At 49.7% G+C, this 23,528-nt stretch overlaps 1 pseudogene; it reads right to left on the minus strand.

Annotated features, from left to right (window-relative positions):
* The window catches only part of LOC124550690, a 76,414-nt pseudogene that overhangs the window by 46,291 nt on the left and 6,595 nt on the right, over window positions 1-23,528 (minus strand).

Here is a 23,528-nt window from a genome sequence, read left to right on the forward strand (position 1 = left end):
TGGATGGAGGTGGACCCTTCGACGACGACAGAGGGTCTTAGAGCCTGAGAACTGAAAACCTAGGTTGGATGCCCAAAAAAGTGCCTTACAGATAGCTCCCTGCCGTCGCCGTTCAGCGACACTGATGCTTGGGGAACTGTAATAAAGACAAAAGTCATCAGCATATAGAGAGGAACGGACCTATGAACCTAGCACAGCCGCAAGACAATTAATCGCCACCAGAAAGAGGGGAACACAGAACCGAGCCCTGTGGGACACCGTTCTCCTGAATATGAGCATCGCTAAAATAAGTGCCAACTAACCCGAAAGGAGCGATTGGAGAGAAAATTCCGTAGAAAAATCTGAAGTGGACCCCGTAAGCCCCATTCGTGCAGCATAGCAAGGATATGATAGCGCCAGGTGGTATCTTACGCCTTCTGAAGAACAAAGTAAACAGCAACTAGATGTTCTCGCCGAGTAAAAGCCGTTCGAATAGCCGACTCTAGTGAGACTAAATTGGCGATCGCTGAGCGGCCCTGACGGAAGCACCCCTGTTGCTGGGCCAGAAGGTCCCGAGCTGCTGCCTCACCATTCATTCCAAGAGTTTGCACATAACGTTGGTAAGGCTGATAGGGCGATAGCTATCGACCACCAGCGGATCTGCACCAGGTTTCAGCATCGGGTTGGTAACGCTATCCTGCGAACGAGTTGGGAGAACGCCCTCCATCCAGATGTGGTTAAACAGGGCGAGTAATTCACCCTGACAGTGCGCCGAGAGATAGCGAGGAAACTGGTTGTGAATTCGGTCTGGACCTGGAGAGGTATCAGGGCAAGCTGTAAGGGCACTTTGGAACTCCCATTCACCAAACGGGGCGTTGTATCGCCAAGCCCGGGCCCACAGCCATTTAAAGGCAACCCGATTCTCTAGGGAAGGATGACGCCAGTGTCGTTGCAGGGCTCGTCGGCGGTCCCAGATAGCTTCCTGAATATCTGGTGTCCAGCAAGGGACTGACGCCTTAGGGTACTTTAAGAAAAGGCGACAGTTGCCGCGGCAGCAGAAACAATGGCCATCATGACCTCATCCACTACCAAATCAATGTCACCAGGAAGCGGAGCAATGGCCATGGTAGCTGAGGTGTAGGCTGCCCAATGAGCTCCACAAAGAGACCATAGTGGCAGCTGGTCAGGGGGTTGGGATTGAAGAAGAGAAACCAGGATAGGAAAGTGGTCACTACCACAGAGGTCGTGGACCCTCCAACTGAGGTATGGAAAAAGACCTGAGCTACTAAGAGAGGGGTCAATGGCCGAGTGTGTCATGAGTCAAGCTAAAATATGTGGGAGCACCAGTGTTAAAGAGGCACATGTCCTGTCATGCCAAGAGAGCCTCAACGTTCCTACCCTGGCCCAAGATCTGGGCCCCACCCCATAAAAGGTGGTGGGCATTGAAGTCCCCCAGGAGGAGGAATGGCGGGGGGAGCTGGGTGAACAAGGCAGCTAGGTCAGCAAGAGGGACAACCACATCTGGGGAAAAACTATGGCAATTCCATTGAAGGATAATGGTATCTGACTGAAGACATGAAAGAACCTGGGAAGGATAGGTCACGCCATAGAAGGACTTACCACCAGTTGCTAAGTAGCCTGGTCAACTTCCACAGGAGCTGCAGGTCAAGCAACATTTAGCCCCCGAGTGGACGCTAGATGCTCCACATCTTCAGGTGCAGCAGTGAACTCCTTTTCTGTCTACATCCTTCTTTTGCTTTTTCTTCTTTTTGGTAGGGTCCCATTGGTCCTTCAGTTTATAAGGCTGGGTGGGCTTTTCCGACCCAGTCTCATCGACTGAGGAAGACCTGGAAGCCCTATGGCCATCAGGTGGTGACTTTTTCAGCCACTGGTTGACATCTGGAGGGGCAGTAACCGTGGAAGGGAGGGCACCAAGCGATCCCTTCCACACGAGGAGAGCCAGAGGAGGCGGGCACTTTTCTCGGCGCAGAGGTGGGGACTGAAGTCCCCAAAGAAGGAGGGGTTGTTACTCCCGATGTTGAAAACAGGGGAGCAACGAAAGAGGGTGTTCCACAACTACCAGGGTGCGGCGAACATGGGACGTTGGGGTGGGAGGCACGTCCACAATCCTGACAGGTACGGTTGGCGTCACATCTCTATGACATATGCCCAAACCTCTAGCACTTAAAGCAGCGCATGGAAGGAGGGACATAAGGCTTAACATCACATCGATATGTCATCACCTTGACCTTCTCGGGCAGGGGGTCACCCTCGAAATCCAAGATGAAGGCGCCAGTGGCGACCCTACTATCTTTAGGTCCACTGAAGGCACGTCGTACAAAGTGGACACAGCGGCGTTCCAGATTTGCATGGAGCTCGTCAGACTGCAACAACAGATCACAATGAAAAATAAGTCCCTGAACCATATTGTGGCTCTTATGAGGCGTAATGGAGACTGCAACATCATCGAGCTTGTCACAAGCAAGCAATGCCCGTGACTGCTGGGGATGCAGTCTGTATGAGGACTGCTCCAGACCTCATTTTGGACATGCCCTTAACTTCTCCAAACTTGTCCTGTAAATTTTCCACAAAAAACTGAGGCTTTGTTGTCAGACTTGAGTCCCCATATGTTCAGCTACAAACTAGAAATCGATGAGAAGACGTCTCACCAGGTAATTTAGACCGCAGTTCCTCCCCTGGTGTGGGCAGGGAAGTGAACGATTGGGAGTCATACTTTAAAGCATTGAACTTTCATTTCTTAGAGACTCATGCTTGCATACTATTCGTATTTCTTTTCATGGTGGTCCCACGAGCAGCTAGGGAAAGGAATGTCCACCCAGACAGAGCCCCACTTGCCTATGTAAGCTTAATACAACCGGGGGTCGGAGGGGGGGGGGGGTCGGCAGGTTCCCAGAGGTCGCTCGCTAGCAACTGTTCTACCTCAACAGTCATGCATCTCCTCGGAACACAGCACACCTTCAGATTGAGGGTTTTTATAGAGGTTGATACCATCCTCACAACCCAGGCAGTTAAGCCAAGATCCCCAGGCTCTGTACTGTACAACGTTCCACCATCATGCATTAAGGTGGTCATTGAAGCACGCTCAGAGCTTATGGTATTGAGAACTGGTGGTGCTTCCCAGTCCCCAGCTCAGGGTCCCCAGGATCGCCAAGCCTGTACCCAGCAACTAAATGCTGAGCCCCCTGAGGGTTTTATTAGTTTATTTAGATCTATGCTGGTATTCAAACCACTTAAGAGTGGTAAATTACACATTCGACTTCATTACATGATTACAGTGAAATGTGTAAAAATCTGCAATTACTGTATAGTTAGAAAATAATTATGGTGTCACATACTGAACGCCTTGGGAGTGCCGATGAGCAGCTCCAGTTGTACGAAATTTATTGACAGCATTCCATTCTAGAGTGGAGATTTATTTTGTCTGAACGAGCATAAACCAGAAATCTGGGTGAAAGTGCCAATGTGAACGAGAAATCACATGTTAAGAACATGTAAACTCGTGGTTGAAATATTTCTTTTTTAAAAGTTAGGAGCCCTGAAAATTTCTTCCAGTATGGATTTAACTAGCCAACTGTGGCATCTTGAGTTGCTGTTTTCAGTGTGATGTAAGTTGTGACACTAGCCTCTTGCCTAAAGGAAGAAACCAAGCTGTTGTAAGGATCATTTAATTGTTAATCAAAACGTTTATTACTCCTATTCACAGTAGAATCTTATGCCAATTTCAGAGAGTGATAGGAATTTACCATCTTACATGACCTGTAGGAAGTTACGAACTCTACATTCACATCGTGTTATGTCCCTTTGCTTGAAGTTAATTCCTTGTACAGACACGGGGGCATGTGTCGCAGAGAGGAAAGCGGAGAGGAAAATGGCAGCAGGGAATGAAGGGGTGGCGGCACATTTCAGAATCAGATCCTGTCAATAATTGTTTTGCACGTTCAGTTGGAAACACTACTTGCATGCATTTAGAAGCAGTACACTGTTATTCCATTATGATCTGCTGAACCAGCCATAAAATTGGCCTTCAGGATTTCTTAGTAAAATAAAAACTGGTCCAAAAGATGTTTCATTATGACATGCAACTCCATTGACACCGTAACAGTGACGTCACATGTCACCTATTCGAAAGGTGGGTGTGTGCATTTGCTCTTTACCTACAAGTGACATGTTGGCTTTGTTTCATTGCCCATTTGTGAAACTAAATTAAACAATCTGAGACGTTAAGAGAAGTTTGAATGGCTTTGGGAATTTACCAACATAGAATCATGGGGCAAAAACATATGTGTCTCAGTATCCGACACTGTACTGAAGAATACTCACTGGTAATGTTGAATATCGGTACCCAGGGTTGAGGCCCAATTAATCTAAGAGGTGACCAGATGAAGACATTCTCATCCAGCAGCTTCTCCAGCATCTCGATGGCCACAAGGATTGAGATCATCTGGAAGCACACAGGTCCATTCTCATAGCAGAGAGTGAAGTTACACGAAAAAGTCACTCAAAACTAGAAAATAAGAAAAACCTAAGAAAATATTAAGAAAATTGTGTAGTTAAGAAGTGAATATTTAAAGGGATCGCAAAATTATTCTTTGACCCTAAAGGGTAGTGAACAGTATTCTGAATGTTCCCAGCAGATTAGGACCATGGGATGGATCATTACTAAAATCCAAAACGTTGGATTTTATGCTCTCTACTCTTACTGACCGCTATTCAGACGACTCTGTGCCTACAACGTGTAGGTAAAGGCTGTGGGGAGGGGGGTGGGGGGGTGAGGAGGAGGGTTAGGTAGTGGCCAAAGCGAAGTTATGCGGTGCACTGCAGAGACATGCTGGAACACCTCAGCGCCATTTATGGAGGTTGATGAAGTTGCACTTCTACCAGAGCTTTACATGTAGTCTTTGGAGACGTATTCATGGAATCGTCATGTTCCGTTGAAATCTTTTTGTTCACTGTAGTGTAGAGTTGGCACAAAGTAACTGACAAATGAACAGTTACTGAGAAGTAGCATTTACGGTAGGAACTAGTCATCTGTAACTGGAGTTATTAAAATAACTACCAATAATGCATGGCACAAACTGCTGAAGTGCTTTCCACACTTTCACCTCGTCAGATCTGACCATAGGTAAGTGTACTGCAGGGCAGACCATTTCTAAGGCATGCTACAGCAAATGCTAGACCAGTCCCGTAGTCTAGGGGTAGCGCCTTTGATTCGTAATCAAAACGTCTTGTCAAAGATGGCGGAGGAGCGGATAGAGGTTCAGGGCACTCTTGTCCTAGGGGTGGGAAATTGCCGCTAAAGGCGAAAGAATCAGCAATGATCAACGACATGAGGATGCAGAAGGCAATGGAAACCACTGCATTAAGACACGCAACGTGTATCCACAGGACATGTGGCCTGTAATTGAAGTGATCTCTCCATTGGCAAAAGATTCCGGAATAGTCTCCCATTCGGATCTCCGGGAGGGGACTGCCAAGGGGGAGGTTACCATGAGATAGATTGAATAATCAACGAAAGGATAACGTTCTATGAGTCGGGGCGTGGAATGTCAGAAGCTTGAACGTAGTAGGGAAACTAGAAAATCTGGAAAGGGAAATGCAAAGGCTCATTCTAGATATAGTAGGGGTCACTGAAGTGGAAGGAAGACAAGGATTTCTGGTCAGATGAGTATCGGGTAATATCAACAGCAGCAGAAAATGGTATAACAGGTGTAGGATTCGTTATGAATAGGAAGGTAGGGCAGAGGGTATATTACTGTAAACAGTTCAGTGACCGGGTTGTTCTAATCAGAATCGACAGCAGACCAACACCGGCAACGACAGTTCAGTTATACATGCCGACGTCGCAAGCTGAAGATGAACAGATAGAGAAGGTGTATGAGGATATTGAAAGGGTAATGCAGTATGTAAAGTGGGACGAAAATCTAATAGTCATGGGCGACTGGAATGCAGTTGTAGGGGAAGGAGAAGAAGAAAAGGTTTCAGGAGAATATGGGCTTGGGACAAGGAATGAAAGAGGAGAAAGACTGAGTTCTGTAACAAGTTTCAGCTAGTAATAGCGAATACCCTGTCCAAGAATCGCAAGAGGAGGAGGAGGTGTACTTGGAAAAGGCCGGGAGATACGGGAAGATTTCAATTAGATTACATCATGGTCAGACAGATTCAGAAATCAGATACTGGATTGTAAGGCGTACCCAGGAGCAGATATAGAGTCAGATCACAATATAGTAGTGATGAAGAGTAGGCTGAGGTTCAAGACAGTCAGGAAGAATCAACACGCAATGAAGTGGGATACGGAAGTACTAAGGAATGACGAGATACGTTTGAAGATCTCTAACGCTATAGATACAGCAATAAGGAATAGCGCAGTAGGCAGTACAGTTGAAGAGGAACGGACATCTCTAAAAAGGGCCATCACGGAAGTTGGGAAGGAAAACATAGGTACAAAAAAAGGTAGCTGCGAAGAAACCATGGGTAACAGAAGAGAAACTTCAGTTGATTGATGAAAGGAGGAAGTACAAACATGTTCCGGGAAAATCAGGAATACAGAAATACAAGTCGCTGAGGAATGAAATAAATAGGAAGTGTAGGGAAGCTAAGACGAAATGGCTGCAGGAAAAATGTGAAGACATCGAAAAAAGATACGATTGTCGGAAGGACAGTCTCAGCATACAGGAAAGTGAAAACAACCTTTGGTGACATTAAAAGCAACGGTGGTAACATTAAGAGTGAAACGGGAATTCCACTGTTAAATGCAGAGGAGAGAGCAGATAGGTGGAAAGAATACATTGAAAGCCTCTATGAGAGTGAAGATTTGTCTGATGTGATAGAAGAAGAAACAGGAGTCGATTTAGAAGAGATAGGGGATCCAGTGTTAGAATCGGAATTTGAAAGAGCTTCGGAGGACTTACGGTCAAATAAGGCAGAAGGGATAGATAACATTCCATCAGAATTTCTAAAATCATTGGGGGTTAGTGGCAACGAAACGACTATTCACGTTGGTGTGTAGAATATATGAGCCTGGCGATATACCATCTGACTTTCGGAAAAGCATCATCCACACAATTCCGAAGACGGCAAGAGCTGACAAGTGCGAGAATTATCGCACAATCACCTTAACAGCTCACGCATCGAAGCTGCTTACAAGAATAATATACAGAAGAATGGAAAAGAAAATTGAGAATGCGCTAGGTGACGATCAGTTTGGCTTTAGGAAAAGTAAAGGGACGAGAGAGGCAATGCTGACGTTACGGCTAATAATGGAAGCAAGGCTAAAGAAAAATGAAGACACTTTCACTTTCATAGAATTTGTCGACCTGGAAAAAGCGTTCGACAATATAAAATTGTGCAAGCTGTTCGAGATTCTGAAAAAAGTTGGGGTAAGCTATAGGGAGAGACGGGTCATATACAATATGTACAACAACGAAGAGGGAATAATAAGAGTGGACGATCAAGAACGAAATACTCGTATTAAGTAGAGTGTAAGACAAGGCTGTAGCCTTTCGCCCCTACTCTTCAATCCGTACATCGAGGAAGCAATGATGGAAATAAAAGAAAGGTTCAGGAGTGGATTTATAATACAAGGTGAAAGGATATCAATGATACGATTCGCTGATGACGTTGCTATCCTGAGTGAAAGTGAAGAAGAATTAAATGATCTGCTGAACGGAATGAACAGTCTAATGAGTACACAGTATGGTTTGAGATTAAATCGGAGAAAGACGAAGGTAATGAGAGGTAGTAGAAATGAGAACAGCGAGAAACTTATCAGGATTGATGGTCACGAAGTCAATGAAGTTAAGGAATTCTGCTACCTAGACAGTAAAATAACCAATGACGGACGGAGCAAGGACGACATCAAAATCAGACTCACTACGGCAAAAAACTCATTTCTGGCCAAGAGAAGTCTACTAGTATCAAATACCGGTTGGTTGGTTGAGGTTGAAGGGACCAAACAGCAAGGTCATCAGTCCCTTGTTTCAAATATGCGCCATTCCGCTAATGGGACAACTCAGTAAAGTCAGAACAATAAAACGGAAAAAGGGAAGAAACGTAAAAAGGCAGTCATGTTGTCATTGGTAAAAAACAAAATGAGGGAAGTCGGCAAGAGAACGAACCCAACACTATGCTGAAACAGCATAGGCAAGACCACCTGTGACTTAAAAGGTACAACTGCTATAATGTAGAAAGTACGTATGGGAATAGACTAACCAAGACTTAAAAAAAAGGGTAAAAACAGAGTAAAAGGGGAAGAAAAGAGGAATTCGGTCAGAGAGGTGAATCAGGAATCTCCGAACACTGCTTACAGTGGGAGACACCCAAACACTCACCGCCCCACCCAACACCAGAGAGATTAAAAACCTTAAAACTGAGAATAAAAACCATTTTCCCGGAGGAAACCGAAAACCAGAGAGACCATCCGGGAATCGTCAGCCAACATCAAAGGTAAAGTGTGGGGGAGCCTGTACTTAGCACGCAGAGCCAAAAGAAGGGGGCATTCAACCAAAATGTGGGCTACTGACTGGAAGGCTCCACAACCACATAGTGGGGGTGGCTCATCACGCAAAAGAAAACCATGGGTCAACCGAGTATGGCCAATGCGGAGACGACACTGGTCGAGTCCTTTCGGGAGATGCGAAAGGAAGAACGCCACGGGCCTGGTGTCACCTTAATTGCACGAAGTTCATTAGACAGGGGAGTAGCCTCCCAAGAATTGGCCCATGACTGTGCGAAGTGGGATTTGATGTGAAGCCGTAAATCCGCTGCAGGAGGGGCTACAGAAAACGGGGGGTAAGTAACTGCTCCCCTAGTCAAACGATCAGCGAGCTCATTACCCGGGATACCCACATGGCCATGGACCCAAAGGAAGTCAATAGAACAAGCAGCACGGTGAATATCAGCGAGATGGTCATGGATGGCAGAGACCAAGGGATGGCGCGAAAAACACCGGTCAATAGCAAGAAGGCCACTCATCGAGTCCATGCATAACAAAACGCGGTTGTGTTGGGACTGTTTAATAAAGGTAAGGGCCTGGGAAATTGCCATCAATTCCGCAGTAAACACCCCACATGTAGGTGGAAGCAGATGACTTTCCGTTCCAACTGAGGACATGAAGGCATACCCAACACGATAAGCAGATTTAGAGCCATCAGTGTAAAAAAACAACAGCATCCCGAAACTCCCACAAAATTTGGCAGAAAAAGAAACGGAACACCACGGGGGGATTGAATCTTTCGGACCGTGGCGGAGATCCATCCGAAGTCGAGGCCGAGGAACTAACCAAGGAGGGGTGGAGGGGAGGGAGCGAGGAAAACAGGACAAAGAAGGAAGCTGAAAATCACGGCAAAGAGACGCAAGGCGCAGCCAAACTGATAAACCCGACCGAGGGCGGGAGTCGGGTGGGCGACGTCCATGGTCTGGGAACAGGATAGAATAGGAAGGATGAGTGGGAGAGGAACGGATAGTGAGTGCATAAGACAACAGAAGCTGGGACCGCCGAACAGAAAGGAAGGGGGGGATCCCAGCTTCAACCAGGAGACTATCAACAGGGCTAGTAGGAAAGGCACCGGTGGCCAAACTGATACCACGACGGTGGACTGGATCCAGCATGTGCAGTGTGGACGGAGCAGCTGAACCATAAACTTTACAACCATAGTCCAAGCGAGACAGAACTAGAGCACGATAAAGACGGAGGAGGAGGGAACGGTCCGCACCCGAAGAGGAGTGGGCAAGGAAGCGAAGGACATCGAGTTTACGGAAACATCCTACCTTCAGGAGTCTGATATGGGGCAGCCAGTGAGCTTGTTGTCGAAAAGAAGACGCAGGAAACGAAACTGTGGGACCACAGGCAATCGTTGTGCAGCGAGATAGAGCTCTGGATCAGGGTGGATCGTAGTACGGCGACAGAAGTGGACCACTCGCGATTTTAAAGGAGAGAATTGAAACCCGTGTGAGAGGGTCCATGCAGAGGCACGCCGTATAGCTACCTGGAGCTGCCGCTCTGCAGATGCCATCGAGGAGGAACTAACCTAAATGGTTGGTTGGTTGGTTGTTTGAGGTTAAAGGGACCAAACAGCAAGGTCATCAGTCCCTTGTTTCAAATAGACTCCATTCTGCTAACGGGACATCTCAGTATAGTCAGAAAAATAAAACGGATAAAGGGGAAACGTAAAAGGGCAGTCACGTTGTCATTAGTAAAAACAAATGAGGGAAGTTGGCAAGAGAACGAACCCAACACTATGCTGAAACAGCATAGGCAAGACCACCTGTGACTTAAAAGGTACAACTGCTATAATGCAGAAAGTACGTATGGGAATAGAAAAACTAACCAAGCCTTAAAAAGAAGGGGTAAAAACAGAGTAAAAGGGAAAGAGAAGAGGATTCCGGTCAGGGAGGTGAATCGGGAATCTCTGAACACTGCCTACAGTGGGAGACACCCAAACACTCACCGCCCTGCCCCAACACCAGAGGGAGATTAAAAACTTTAAAACTGAGAATAAAAACCACTCTCCCGGAGGAAACCTAGAACCAGAGAGACCATCCGGGAATCGTCAGCCAACATCAAAGGTAAAGTGTGGGGGAGTCTGTACTTAGCACGCAGAGCCAAAAGAAGGGGGCATTCAACCAAAATGTGGGCCACTGACTGGAAGGCTCCACAACCACATAGCGGGGGTGGCTCATCACGCAAAAGGAAACCATGGGTCAGCCTGGTATGGCCAATGCGGAGACGACACAGTGTGGTCGAGTCCTTGCGGGAGAGGCTAAAGGAAGAACGCCATGGGCCTGTATTCACCTTAATGGCACGAAGTTTATTAGACAGTGGAGTAGCCTCCCAAGAATTGGCCCATGACTGTGCAAAGTGGGATTTGATGTGAAGCCGTAAATCCGCTGCAGGAGGGGTTACAGAAAACGGGGGGTAAGTAACTGCTCCCCCAGCCAAACGATCAGCGAGCTCATTACCCGGGATACCCACATGGCCCGGGACCCATAGGAAGTCAATGGAACAAGCAGCACGATGAAGATCAGCGAGATGGTCATGGATGGCAGAGACCAAGGGATGGCGCGAAAAACACCGGTCAATAGCAAGAAGGCCACTCATCGAGTCCGTACATAACAAAACGCGGTTGTGTTGGGATTGTTTAATAAAGGTAAGGGCCCGGGAAATTGCCATCAATTCCGCAGTAAACACCCCACATGAGGGTGGCAGTAGATGATTTTCCGTTCCAACGAAGGACGTGAAGGCATACCCAACATGATCAGCAGATTTAGAGCCATCAGTGTAAAAAACAACAGCATCCCGAAACTCCCATAAAATTTGGCGGAAAAAGGAACGGAACACCACCGGGGGGATGGAATCTTTCGGACCGCGGCGGAGATCAATCCGAAGTCGAGGCCGAGGAACTAACCAAGGAGGGGTGGAGGGGAGGGAGCGAGGAAGACAGGACAAAGAAGGAAGCCGAAAATCACGGGTAAGAGACGCAAGGCGCAGCCCAACCGGTAAACCCGCCGGAGGGCGGGAGTCAGGCGGGCGACGTCCATGGTCTGGGAATAGGATAGAATAGGAAGGATGAGCGGGAGAAGAACGGATAGTAAGGGCATAAGACACCAGAAGCTGGGACCGCCGAACAGAAAGGGGGGGGATCCCAGCTTCAACCAGGAGACTATCAACAGGGCTAGTAGGGAAGGCACCGGTGGCCAAACGGATACCACGATGGTGGACTGGATCCAGCACGTGCAGCGTGGAAGGAGCAGCTGAACCATAAACTTGACAACCATAGTCCAAACGTGACAGAACTAGAGCACGATAAAGACGGAGGAGGAGGGAACGGTCCGCACCCCAGGAGGAGTGGGCAAGGAAGCGAAGGACATTGAGTTTACGGAAACATCCTACCTTCAGGAGTCTGATATGGGGCAGCCAAGTGAGCTTGTTGTCGAAAAGAAGACCTAGGAAACGAAACTGTGGAACCACAGGCAATCTTTGTGCAGCGAGATAGAGCTCTGGATCAGGGTGGACCGTAGTACGGCGACAGAAGTGGACCACCCGCGATTTTAAAGGAGAGAATTGAAACCCGTGGGAGAGGGTCCATGCAGAGGCACGCCGTATAGCCACCTGGAGCTGCCGTTCTGCAGATGGCATCGAGGAGGAACTAACCCAAATGCAGAAATCATCCACATACAGGGCAGGGGCGACCAAGGGACCGACAGAGGCCACAAGTCCATCGATAGCAATGAGGAAAAGAAGGACACTCAAGACAGAACCCTGTGGGATGCCCGTCTCCTGGGTCCGTGGAGAACTAAAAGCAGTACCAACTCGAACTCTGAATGACCGATGGATCAGGAACTGGCGGATAAAAATCGGGAGTGGGCCCCGAAGACCCCACTGATGAAGGGTTAGTAAGATGTGATGGCGCCAGGCCGTGTCATAGGCCTTGCGAAGGTCAAAAAACACTGCAACCAAATGGCGGCGCTGGGAAAAAGCCTGCCGAACTGCGGATTCCAAGCGAAGCAAATGATCGATTGGAGATCGTCCCTCTCGAAAGCCACACTGGTAAGGGGACAATAGATCCCGAGATTCGAGGACCCAAGTGAGCCGACGGGCTACCAGCCGTTCAAGTAACTTACAACCAACATTGGTCAAACTAATTGGCCGATAGCTGTCAACAGATAGGGGGTTCTGACCAGGCTTAAGGACAGGAACCACAATGCTATCCCTCCACTGAGAAGGGAAGTCACCCTGGAGCCAGATACGGTTAAACACCCGAAGAAGATGGTGCTGTTGTGGAGCACTGAGATGTTGAAGCAGCTGGTTATGAATGGAATCTGGGCCAGGAGCTGTATCATGAGAAGCAGATAGAGCAGAAAGAAATTCCCATTCAGTGAAAGGTTCGTTGTAAGATTCTGACTCACAAGTGGTGAAACATAAGGTGACAGCTTCAGCCTGCTGTTTTTGATGAAGGAAAGCAGCTGGATAGGAGGCCGACGCTGATGCCACTGCAAAATGGGTTGCAAGATGTTCTGCGAGAACTAATGGGTCCGTACAAATGCCATCTGGGAGGTGAAGGCCTGGGAGGGTGGACTGCCGATGGCAACCTTGGAGAGAGCGAAGTGTAGCCCATACCCGTGACAGAGGGACAGTGGAACCAAGGGAAGAAACGAATCGTTCCCAACATATCCGCTTGCTCTGTTTGATTAAATAACGGGCTTTAGCGCGAAGGCGCTTAAAGGTAGAAAGGCTGGCTACAGATGGGTGCCTCTTAAACTGTTGCAAAGCTCGACGGCGATCACGGATGGCAATGGCAATGGCCGTACTCCACCACGGGACTTGCCGACGACGAAATTGTCCAGATGAGCGCGGGACAGCAAGGTTAGCAGCGCGAACAATCGCGTCAGACACGTCACGTAGGACGTCATCAATACAACCCGACAAAGAGGGAGAAAACTCGACCTGTGCAGTATATAGAGGCCAATCGGCGCGGTGGAAAGACCAACGAGGTAACCTCTCCATCGGGGAGCGGGAAGGGAGCGTGATAATCAACGGGAAATGGTCACTATCACAAAGGTCGTCGTGTGGCGACCAGTGTAATGAAGGGAGGAGAGAGGGAGAAGAAAGAGAAAGATCAATGGCAGGCAGAAAAAGTACCATGACCAGCACTGAAATGAGTAGGGGAGCCATCATTAAGAAGGCACAGGTCGTGGTCTGCAATAAATTGGTCGATAAGAAGACCTCGTCTAGATGGAAAGGCACTGCCCCACAAAGGATGATGAGCATTAAAATCCCCAAGGAGGAGGAAGGGAGGAGGAAGTTGCTGAAGAAGGGTGGTTAAGGCAGCAGGTGTAAGAGTCCTGTCAGGAGGGAGATAAAGATTGCATACTGTGACTGCAGAGTCTAAGTGGACCCTAACAGCAACTGCTTCCAATGTAGTTTGGAGAGGAATCCACGTGCTAGCAATGTCTGTACGGACCAACGTACAAACGCCACCAGAAGCCCGCAAGGGTCCGACCCGATTTCGACAGAAAACACGGAACCCACGGAGGGTCGGTGAGTGAGCATCAGTAAAATGAGATTCCTGGAGAACCACACAAGCTGCAGAGTAGGACGAAAGAAGGGATTTCAATTCCGGAAGGTGACGATAGTAGCCATTACAATTCCATTGGAGAACCACAGAACGATGGTTTAAATGAGGGCTGAACACGCTAAATCCAGTCATACCGCCGGGTCCCCACCCATCACCGACAAGGAGGGGGCGACATCCATAAACGACAGGTCAGAATCCGGTTGTGAAGCCGGAGAAGGGACCTCCGGTGACACCAGAGGCTCTTTGTCCCGGGACTTATGTTTCTTCTTCTTTTCAGGCTGAGATCGAGGAGGGCTGTGTGGCATAATGGAGCCAGCTGCAGCAAGATCAGGAACAGAAAGAGACCGGGCGACCTGGGGGCCGATAGACCGCGGCTCTCGCGGTCGCCGCGCTGCAGCAGACCTTTGACCTGGAAGGTGCCGGGAAGGGGCATCCCGGGAGAGGCGCCCTTGACCGGCAGACGCCGAAGGAGTGGGACACTTCTCCGGCTGGGGAGGGGGAGCGGCGCCCAGAGGAGAAGGTGTGGGAGCCGCAGGGGAGGGGGGAAGGAGAGGGGTCCGGGACGGGGGTAAGGAAGGGGGAGGAAGGGATGAAGATGTAACCAAGGCGTAACTAGATGTCATGGACACAGGGTGCAATCGTGCATATTTCTTACGGGCCTCTGTGTAGCTTAAACGATCAAGAGACTTATACTCCTGTATCTTTTTTTCTTTCTTATAGACTGGGCAATCTGCTGAACGTGGAGAATGACTACCATGACAATTTACACATACAGGAGGGGGAACACAGGGACTCCCCTCATGGAGTGGACGTCCACAGTCACCACAGAGAGGGTCCTGGGTACAGCGAGAAGACATGTGGCCAAAACGCAAGCACTTAAAACACCGCATAGGAGGTGGGATGTACGGCTTCACATCACAGCGATAGACCATAATCTTAACTTTCTCAGGAAGGGTATCCCCTTCAAAGGCCAGGATAAAGGCACCAGTATCAATACGATTATCTTTAGGACCCTTCTGAACACGCCGAACAAAGTGAACACCCCGCCGTCCGAGATTGTCCCGAAGTTCCTCATCAGTTTGAAGGATGAGGTCTCTGTGAAAAATCACACCTTGTACCATATTTAGAGACTGGTGAGGGGTAATGGACACGGGAATTGTGCCAAGATGGGTACAGGCACGAAGGGCCGCAGATTGGGCAGCCGAAGCAGTTTTTATCAGTAATGAACCCGACCGCATCTTGCTCAGGGAGTCCACTTCGCCGAACTTGTCTTCAATGTGTTCCACAAAGAATAAAGGTTTGACACTGGTGAAAGTATCTCCATCAGTCCTGGTGCAAACTAGATAACGGGGGAAAGGTTTTGCCCCTAGACGACGGGCCTGACCCTCCTCCCAGGGGGTAGCCACGGAAGGGAAGGCCGAAGGGGCAAGAGAAGCAGCACTTGAGGAATCAGTACCACGCAGAGAGACGGCCGCAGAAGAGCGGCCAGAGGTTTGGACCCTTATGCGTTTCATCTGCATAGCGTCCGCCCTGATACCACCCACTCCGATCAGGGGCTCTCCTCACGGGCGCCACCCAGCCACAGCAAGGGCCGTCTGGCACGGCGGCCATTGCCGGGAGTTCCGATGCTCCAGGATGACGAGCAACCACTCCAAGGCATGCATGAGGAGGTCACAGCTCAGGTATCAGAAGTGTGATCCCTGTGTGTTCAGGGGGCTCAACCAAAAGGGTACATAGCGACCCCACCACACGGGCTGGCTACCGTGCTGGCTATGCACCCTAGCATCAGACAACGACGTAGAAGAAAAGGTGGAATATACTAGGAGGGCACACGTCGGAGACACTAGGTAAGGTGCTCTTCCCCAAATGGCTCACACTACGGAAGAGAAATTTTGGAATGGAGGTCAAACCCCAGAGGGGGACCAAGGAATGCCAAAAGGAGGAGATGATTACGCAACAAAGCCAGAGTGTAAAACCAACAGAACCAGGAGGATAGCGGGGGCCAACATAAGCAAGGACACCAATAGAGGGAGAGGAGAGGGCGAGGGGAAAGGGGTATGGAGGGGAAAGGAGGGGAAGGGAAAGGAAATGCAGCCCGGGAGAGAAAGAAGGCTGCAATGGCTCGGGGCCCCGTGCTCGCCACGCACGTATCCACAAAAGAGTTGTGGACCCCCTGGGGGGACTAACCTAAATGCAGAAATCATCCACATACAGGGCAGGGGCGACCAAGGGACCGACAGAGGCTACAAGTCCATCGATAGCAATGAGGAAAAGGACACTCAAGACAGAACCCTGTGGGATGCCCGTCTCCTGGGTCCGTGGAGAACTAAAAGCAGTACCAACTCGAACTCTGAATGACCGATGGATCAGGAACTGGCGGATAAAAATCGGGAGTGGGCCCCGAAGACCCCACTGATGAAGGGTTAGTAAGATGTGATGGCGCCAGGCCGTGTCATCAGCCTTGCGAAGGTCAAAAAACACTGAAACCAAATGGCGGCGCTGGGAAAAAGCCTGCCGAACTGCGGATTCCAAGCGAAGTAAATGATCGATTGAAGACTGTCCCTCTCGAAAGCCACACTGGTAAGGCGACAATAGATCCCGAGATTCGAGGACCCAATTTAGCCGACGAGCTACCATCCATTCAAGTAACTTACAAACACCATTGGTCAAACTAATTGGCCGATAGCTGTGAACAGATAGAGGGTTCTTACCAGGCATAAGGACAGGAACCACAATGCTATCCCTCCACTGAAAAGGGAAGTCACCCTGGAGCCAGATACGGTTAAACACCCGAAGAAGATGTTGCCATTGTGGAGCACTGAGATGCTGAAGCAGTTGGTTATGAAAGGAATCTGGGCCAGTGGCCGTATCATGAGAAGAAGATAGAGCAGAAAAATTCCCACTCAGTAAAAGGTTTGTTGTACGATTCTGACTCACAAGGGGTGAAACATAAGGTGGAAGCTTCAGCCAGCTGTTTTTGATGAAGGAAAGCAGCTGGATAGGAGGCTGACGCTGACGCCACTGCAAAATGGGTCGCAAGATGTTCTGCAAGAACTAATGGGTCCGTACAAATGCCATCTGGGAGGTGAAGGCCTGGGAGGGTGGACTGCCGATGGTAACCTTGGAGAGAACGAAGTGTAGCCCATATCCGTGACAGAGGAACAGTAGAACCAAGGGAAGAATCGAATCGTTCCCAACATATACGCTTACCCTGTTTGATTAAATAACGGGCTTTAGCACGGAGGCGCTTAAAGGTAGTAAGGCTGGCTACGGATGGGTGCCTCTTAAAGTGTTGCAAAGCTCGACGGCGATCACGGATGGCAATGGCCGTACTCCACCACAGGACTTGCCGGCGACGAAATGGTCCAGATGAGCGCGGGACAGCACGGCTAGCAGCGCGAACAATCGCGTCAGACACGTCACGTAGGACGTCATCAATACAACCGGACAAAGAGGGAGAAAACTCGACCTGTGCAGTGTATAGAGGCCAATCGGCGCGGTGGAAAGACCAACGAGGTAACCTGTCCATCGGGGAGCGGGAAGGGAGCGGGATAATCAACGGGAAATGGTCACTATCACAAAGGTCGTCGTGTGGCGACCAGTGTAACGAAGGGAGGAGAGAGGGAGAAGAAAGAGAAAGATCAATGGCAGAAAAGGTACCATGACCGGCACTGAAATGAGTAGGGGAGCCATCATTAAGAAGGCACAGGAAGGAGGAGGAAGGGAGGAGGAAGTTGCTGAAGAAGGGTGGTTAAGGCAGCAGGTGTAAGAGTCCTGTCAGGAGGGAGATAAAGATTGCAAACTTTGACTGCAGAGTCTAAGTGGACCCTAACAGCAACCACTGCCAATGTAGTTTGGAGAGGAATCCACGTGCTAGCAATGTCTGTACGGACCAACGTACAAACGCCACCAGAAGCCCGCAAGGGTCCGACCTGATTTCGACAGAAAACACGGAACCCACGGAGGGTCAGTGAGTGAGCATCAGTGAAATGAGATTCGTGGAGAACCACACAAGCTGCAGAGTAGGACGAAAGGAGGGATTTCAATTCCGGAAGGTGACGATAGTATCCATTACAATTCCATTGGAGAGCCACAGAACGATGGTTTAAATGAGGGCTGAACACGCTAAATCCAGTCATACCGCCGGGTCCTCACCCGTCACTGACAAGGAGGGGGCGACATCCGTGAACGACAGGTCAGAATCCGGTTGTGAAGTCGGGGAAGGGACCTCCAGTGACAGCAGAGGCTCTTTGTCCCGGGACTTATGTTTCTTCTTTTCAGGCTGAGATCGAGGAGGGCTGTGTGGCATAAAGGAGCCAGCTGCAGCAAGATCAGGAACAGAAAGAGACCGGGCGACCTGGGGGCCGACAGACCGCGGCTCTCGCGGTCGCCGCGCGGCAGCAGACCTTTGACCTGGAAGGTGCCGGGAAGGAGCATCCCGGGAGAGGCGCCCTTGACCAGCAGACGCCGAAGGAGTGGGACACTTCTCCGGCTGGGGAGGGGGAGCAGCGCCCATTGGAGAAGGTGTGGGAGCCGCAGGGGGGGGGGAGGTGAGGGGTCCGGGATGGGGGTAAGGAAGGGGGAGGTAGGGGTGAAGATGTAACCAAGGCGTAACTAGATGTCATGGACACAGGGTGCAGTCGTGCATAATTCTTACGGGCCTCAGTGTAGGTTAAACGATTGAGGGACTTATACTCCTGTATTTTTCTTTCTCATATACTGGGCAATCTGGTGAACGTGGAGAATGACTACCATGACAATTTACACATACAGGAGGGGGAACACAGGGACTCCCCTCATGGAGTGGACGTCCACAGTCACCACAGAGAGGGGCCTATGAACAGCTTGAAGACATGTGGCCAAAACGCAAGCACTTAAAACAGCTCATAGGAGGTGGGATGTACGGCTTCACATCACAGCGATAAACAATAATCTCAACTTTCTCGGGGAGGATATCCCCTTCAAAGGCCAGCATAAAGGTACCAGTATCAATAAGATTATCTTTAGGACCCTTCTGAACACGCCGAACAACATTAACACCCCGCCATCCGAGATTGTCCCGAAGGTCCTCATCAGTTTGAAGGATGAGGTCCCTGTGAAAAATCACACCTTGTACCATATTTAGAGACTGGTGAGGGGTAATGGACACAGGAATTGTGCCAAGATGGGTACAGGCACGAAAGGCCGCAGATTGGGCAGCTGAAGCAGCTTTTATCAGTAACGAACCCGACCGCATCTTGCTCAGGGAGTCCACTTCACCAAACTTATGTTCAATGTGTTCCACAAAGAATAAAGGTTTGACACTGGTGAAAGTATCTCCATCAGTCCTGGTGCAAACTAGGTAACGGGCGAAAGGTTTTGCCCCTAGACGATGGGCCTGACCCTCTTCCCAGGGGGTAGCCATGGAAGGGAAGGCCGAAGGGGCAAGAGAAGCAGCACTTGAGGAATCAGTTCCACGCAGAGAGACGGCCAAAGTTTTGGACCCGTATGCGTTTCATCTGCATAGCGTCCGCCCTGATACCACCCACTCCGATCAGGGGCTCTCCTCACGGGCGCCACCCAGCCGCAGCAAGGGCCGTCTGGCACGGTGGCCATTGCCGGGAGTTCCGATGCTCCAGGATGACGAGCAACCACTCCAAGGCATGCATGAGGAGGTCACAGCTCAGATATGTGTGATCCCTGTGTGTTCAGGGGGCTCAACCAAAAGGGTACATAGCGACCCCACCACACGGGCTGGATACCGTGCTGGCTATGCACCCTAGCATCAGACAACGAAATGAAAGAAAAGGTGAAATGTACTAGGAGGGCACACGTTGGAGACACTAGGTAAGGTGCTCTTCCCCAAATGGCTCCCACTACGGAGGAGAAATTTTGTAATGGAGGTCAAACCCCAGAGGGGGACCAAGGAATGCCGAAAGGAAAAGATGATTACGCAACAAAGCCGGAGTGTAAAAACCAACAGAACCAGGAGGATAGCGGGGGCCAACATAAGCAAGGACGCCAATAGAGGGAGAGGAGAGGGCGCGGGGAAAGGAGCATGGAGGGGAAAGGAGGGGAAGGGAAAGGAAATGCAGCCCGGGAGAGAAAGAAGGCTGCAATGTCTCGGGGCCCCGTGCTCGCCACGCACGTATCCACAAAAGAGTTGTGGACCCCCTGGGGGTCAAATACCGGCCTTAATTTGAGGAAGATATTTCTGAGGATGTACGTCTGGAGTACAGCATTGTATGGTAGTGAAACATGGACTGTGGGAAAACCGGAACAGAAGAGGATCGGCGCATTTGAGAGGTGGTGCTATAGACGAATGTTGAAAATTAGGTGGACTGATAAGAAATGAGGAGGTTCTACGCAGAAATAGAGAGGAAAGGAATATGTGAAAAACACTGATAAGGAGACGGGACAGGATGATAGGACATCTGCTAAGGCATGAGGGAATGACTTCCATGGTACTAGAGAGAGCTGTAATGGCCAAATCTGTAGAGGAAGACAGAGATTGGAATACGTCAAGCAAATAATTGAGGACGTAGGTTGCAAGTGCTACTCTGAGATGAAGAGGCTAGCACAGGAAAGGAATTCGTGGCGGGCCGCATCAAACCAGTCAGTAGACTTATGAAAAAAAAAAAGCTCATGAAAATAACTGCATGACTGTACAGTGTGTTATCGATATATGTGCTGTACTTCAGCTTAGGATTGTCAACTTTGTCAGAATAAAGGAGACTGAACTGACAAAATGAATAAACCTAACGCAATTTAAATCTTAACACTTACTGCATGAGCTATCAAAAAAATAATTAGAGGCTGGAGGTCTACACGATTTGACAAGGATAGAAGATTAAGAAATGAATTACAATTTTTTTTTTGTGGTTTTAGGGCGCCCAACTTCAATGGTCATTAGCGCCCAGACTACGTTAGGAATGCACCGCGAAGCACAAGTTTAAAACAGCAACTAAAAGGGAGAACACGATAAAAGACAGACTGACAGGCATAGGATTAAAAAACAGCATAATCAAATGTCCTTAGACAGGTTTGTCAAGTTGATAAAACGAAGAACGCTAGCAGCTGCTCCTGGGTCATCCGCTAAAATGGCATCTTGAGAACATGGCAGGCCAAGATCAAGACGCAGTGTGTTAAAATCCGGACAGGACGTTTAAATGTGACGGACCGTCAGCAATTGCCCACATGGGCAGAACGGCGCCGGCGCAGCCGTCAGCAGATGGCGATGGCTGAACCGGCAGTGTCCAATTCGTAACCGGGCCAAAACGACCTCCTCCCGCCGAGAAGGGCGTGAGGACGACGTCCAATCCGCTGGAAGAGGTTGCAAGACCCGAAACTTATTGCCCGTAAGTGCAGCCCAATCGGCATGCCACAGCGATAAAATGCGCCGACAAATGACCCTGATACAATCTAATGCTGGAGGACCGCAGCCTTGGCCGCGGCATCTGCAGCTTCGTTCCCAGGGATGCCGACATGGCCAGGAACCCACAAAGCTAACAGGAGAACCGACGTCCACCAGCTGCTGAAGAGAGCGTTGGATCCGGTGCACGATAGGGTGAACCGGATACGGATCACTGAGGCTCTGGATGGCGCTCAGGGAATCGGAGCTGATGACATAAGCAGAATGTCGGTGGCGGCAGATGTGAAGAACAGCCTGGTAGAGGGCCAAGAGCTCAGCTGTGAAGACCGAACAATGGCCATGGAGGCGGTATTTGAAACTTCGTGCCCCGACAAAAGAACACCCGACCCTGTCATTGGTCTTAGAGTCATCTGTATAAATGAAGGTCATATTAAAGAACTTCGAACGAAGTTCGACAAAACGGGAGTGGTAGACCGAACCGGGGGTAACCTCCTTTGGGAGCGAGCTGAGGTCAAGGTGAACGTGAACCTGAGCCTGGAGCCAAGGAGGCGTGTGGCTCTCGCCCACTCGAAAGGTTGCAGGGAGTGAAAAATTAAGGTGCTGAAGGAGGCGACGAAAGCGAACTCCAGGGGGTAGCAGGGCAGAGACATACAACCCGTATTGACGGTCGAGAGAGTCGTCAAAAATGAACGATAAGACGGGTGGTCGGGCATTGACAGTAGCCGACAGGCATACCGACAAAGCAGTATATCGCGCCGGTAGGTGAGTGGCAATTCACCGGCGTCAGCATGAAGACACTCGACGGGACTAGTATAAAACGCTCCGATCGCAAGTCGGTAACCCCGATGTTGTATGGAGTTGAGGCGGCTTAAGATGGATGGCCGCGCAGAGGAGTATACGAAGCTCCCATGATCCAGCTTGGAGCAAACGATCCACCGATATAGACGAAGTAGGACCGTTCGATCCGCTCCCCACGACATACCACTGAGAACACGGAGGACATTTAGAGAACGGGTACAACAGGCAGCCAGATGTGACGCATGTGGAGACCAGCTAAGTTTCCTGTCAAATTTAAGACCTAAAATTTTTGTAGTCTCCACGAATGGGAGAGCAACGGGACCGAGTCGTAAGGACGGTGGGAGAAACACTTTGTAGCGCCAGAAGTTAATACAGACCGTCTTCTCGGCAGAAAAACGGAAGCCATTGGCGACACTCCAGGAGTAAAATCGGTCAAGAGAACGCTGAAGACAGCGCTCCAGGAAACATGTACGCTGCGCGCTGCAATAGATGGTAAAATCGTCCATGAAAAGGGAGCCTGATACATCAGCTGGGAGGCAATCCATTATTGGATTGATCGCGATGGCGAAGAGAGCGACGCTCAAAACTGAGCCCTGTGGCACCCAATTCTCCTGGCGAAAGGTGTCTGACAGGACAGATCCCACACGTACCCTGAACTGTCGATCCATTAAAAAGGAACGAATAAAAAGAGGGAGGCGACCGCGAAGGCCCCATGTATGCATGGTGCGGAGAACGCCCGCCCTCCAACGGGTGTAAGCCTTCTCCAAATCAAATAACACAGCCACGGTCGGGCGCTTCCGCAAGAAGTTATTCATAATGAAGGTTGACAAGGTAACCAGATGGTCAACAGCAGAGCGGCGCCTACGAAATCCACATTGTACATTGGTAAGTAGGCGTCGAGATTCGAGCAGCCAAACCAAACGAGAGTTAACCATTCGCTCTATCACCTTACAGACACTGCTGGTAAGCGTGATGGGTCGATAACTGGAAAGCAAGTGCTTGTCCTTCCCCAGCTTAGGAATCGGTACAACAATAAACTCGCGCCAGCATGCGGGAACATGTCCCTCAATCCAGATGCGATTATAAGTACGAAGGAGGAAACCTTTACCCGCAGGGGAAAGGTTCTTCAGCATCTGAATATTAATAGAATCAGGCCCTGGAGCGGAGGACCGTGACCAGACAAGTGCGTTTTCGAGTTCCCGCATGGTGAATGGGGCATTATAACTTTCACGATTCGAGGAGCGGAAGTTAGGTGGCCTAGCCTCCTCTGCCTGTTTTCGGGGGAGGAAGGCAGGGTGTTAATGAGC

The sequence above is a fragment of the Schistocerca americana genome, chromosome 9, assembly GCF_021461395.2.
Source record: "Schistocerca americana isolate TAMUIC-IGC-003095 chromosome 9, iqSchAmer2.1, whole genome shotgun sequence".
Taxonomy (NCBI): domain Eukaryota; kingdom Metazoa; phylum Arthropoda; class Insecta; order Orthoptera; family Acrididae; genus Schistocerca; species Schistocerca americana.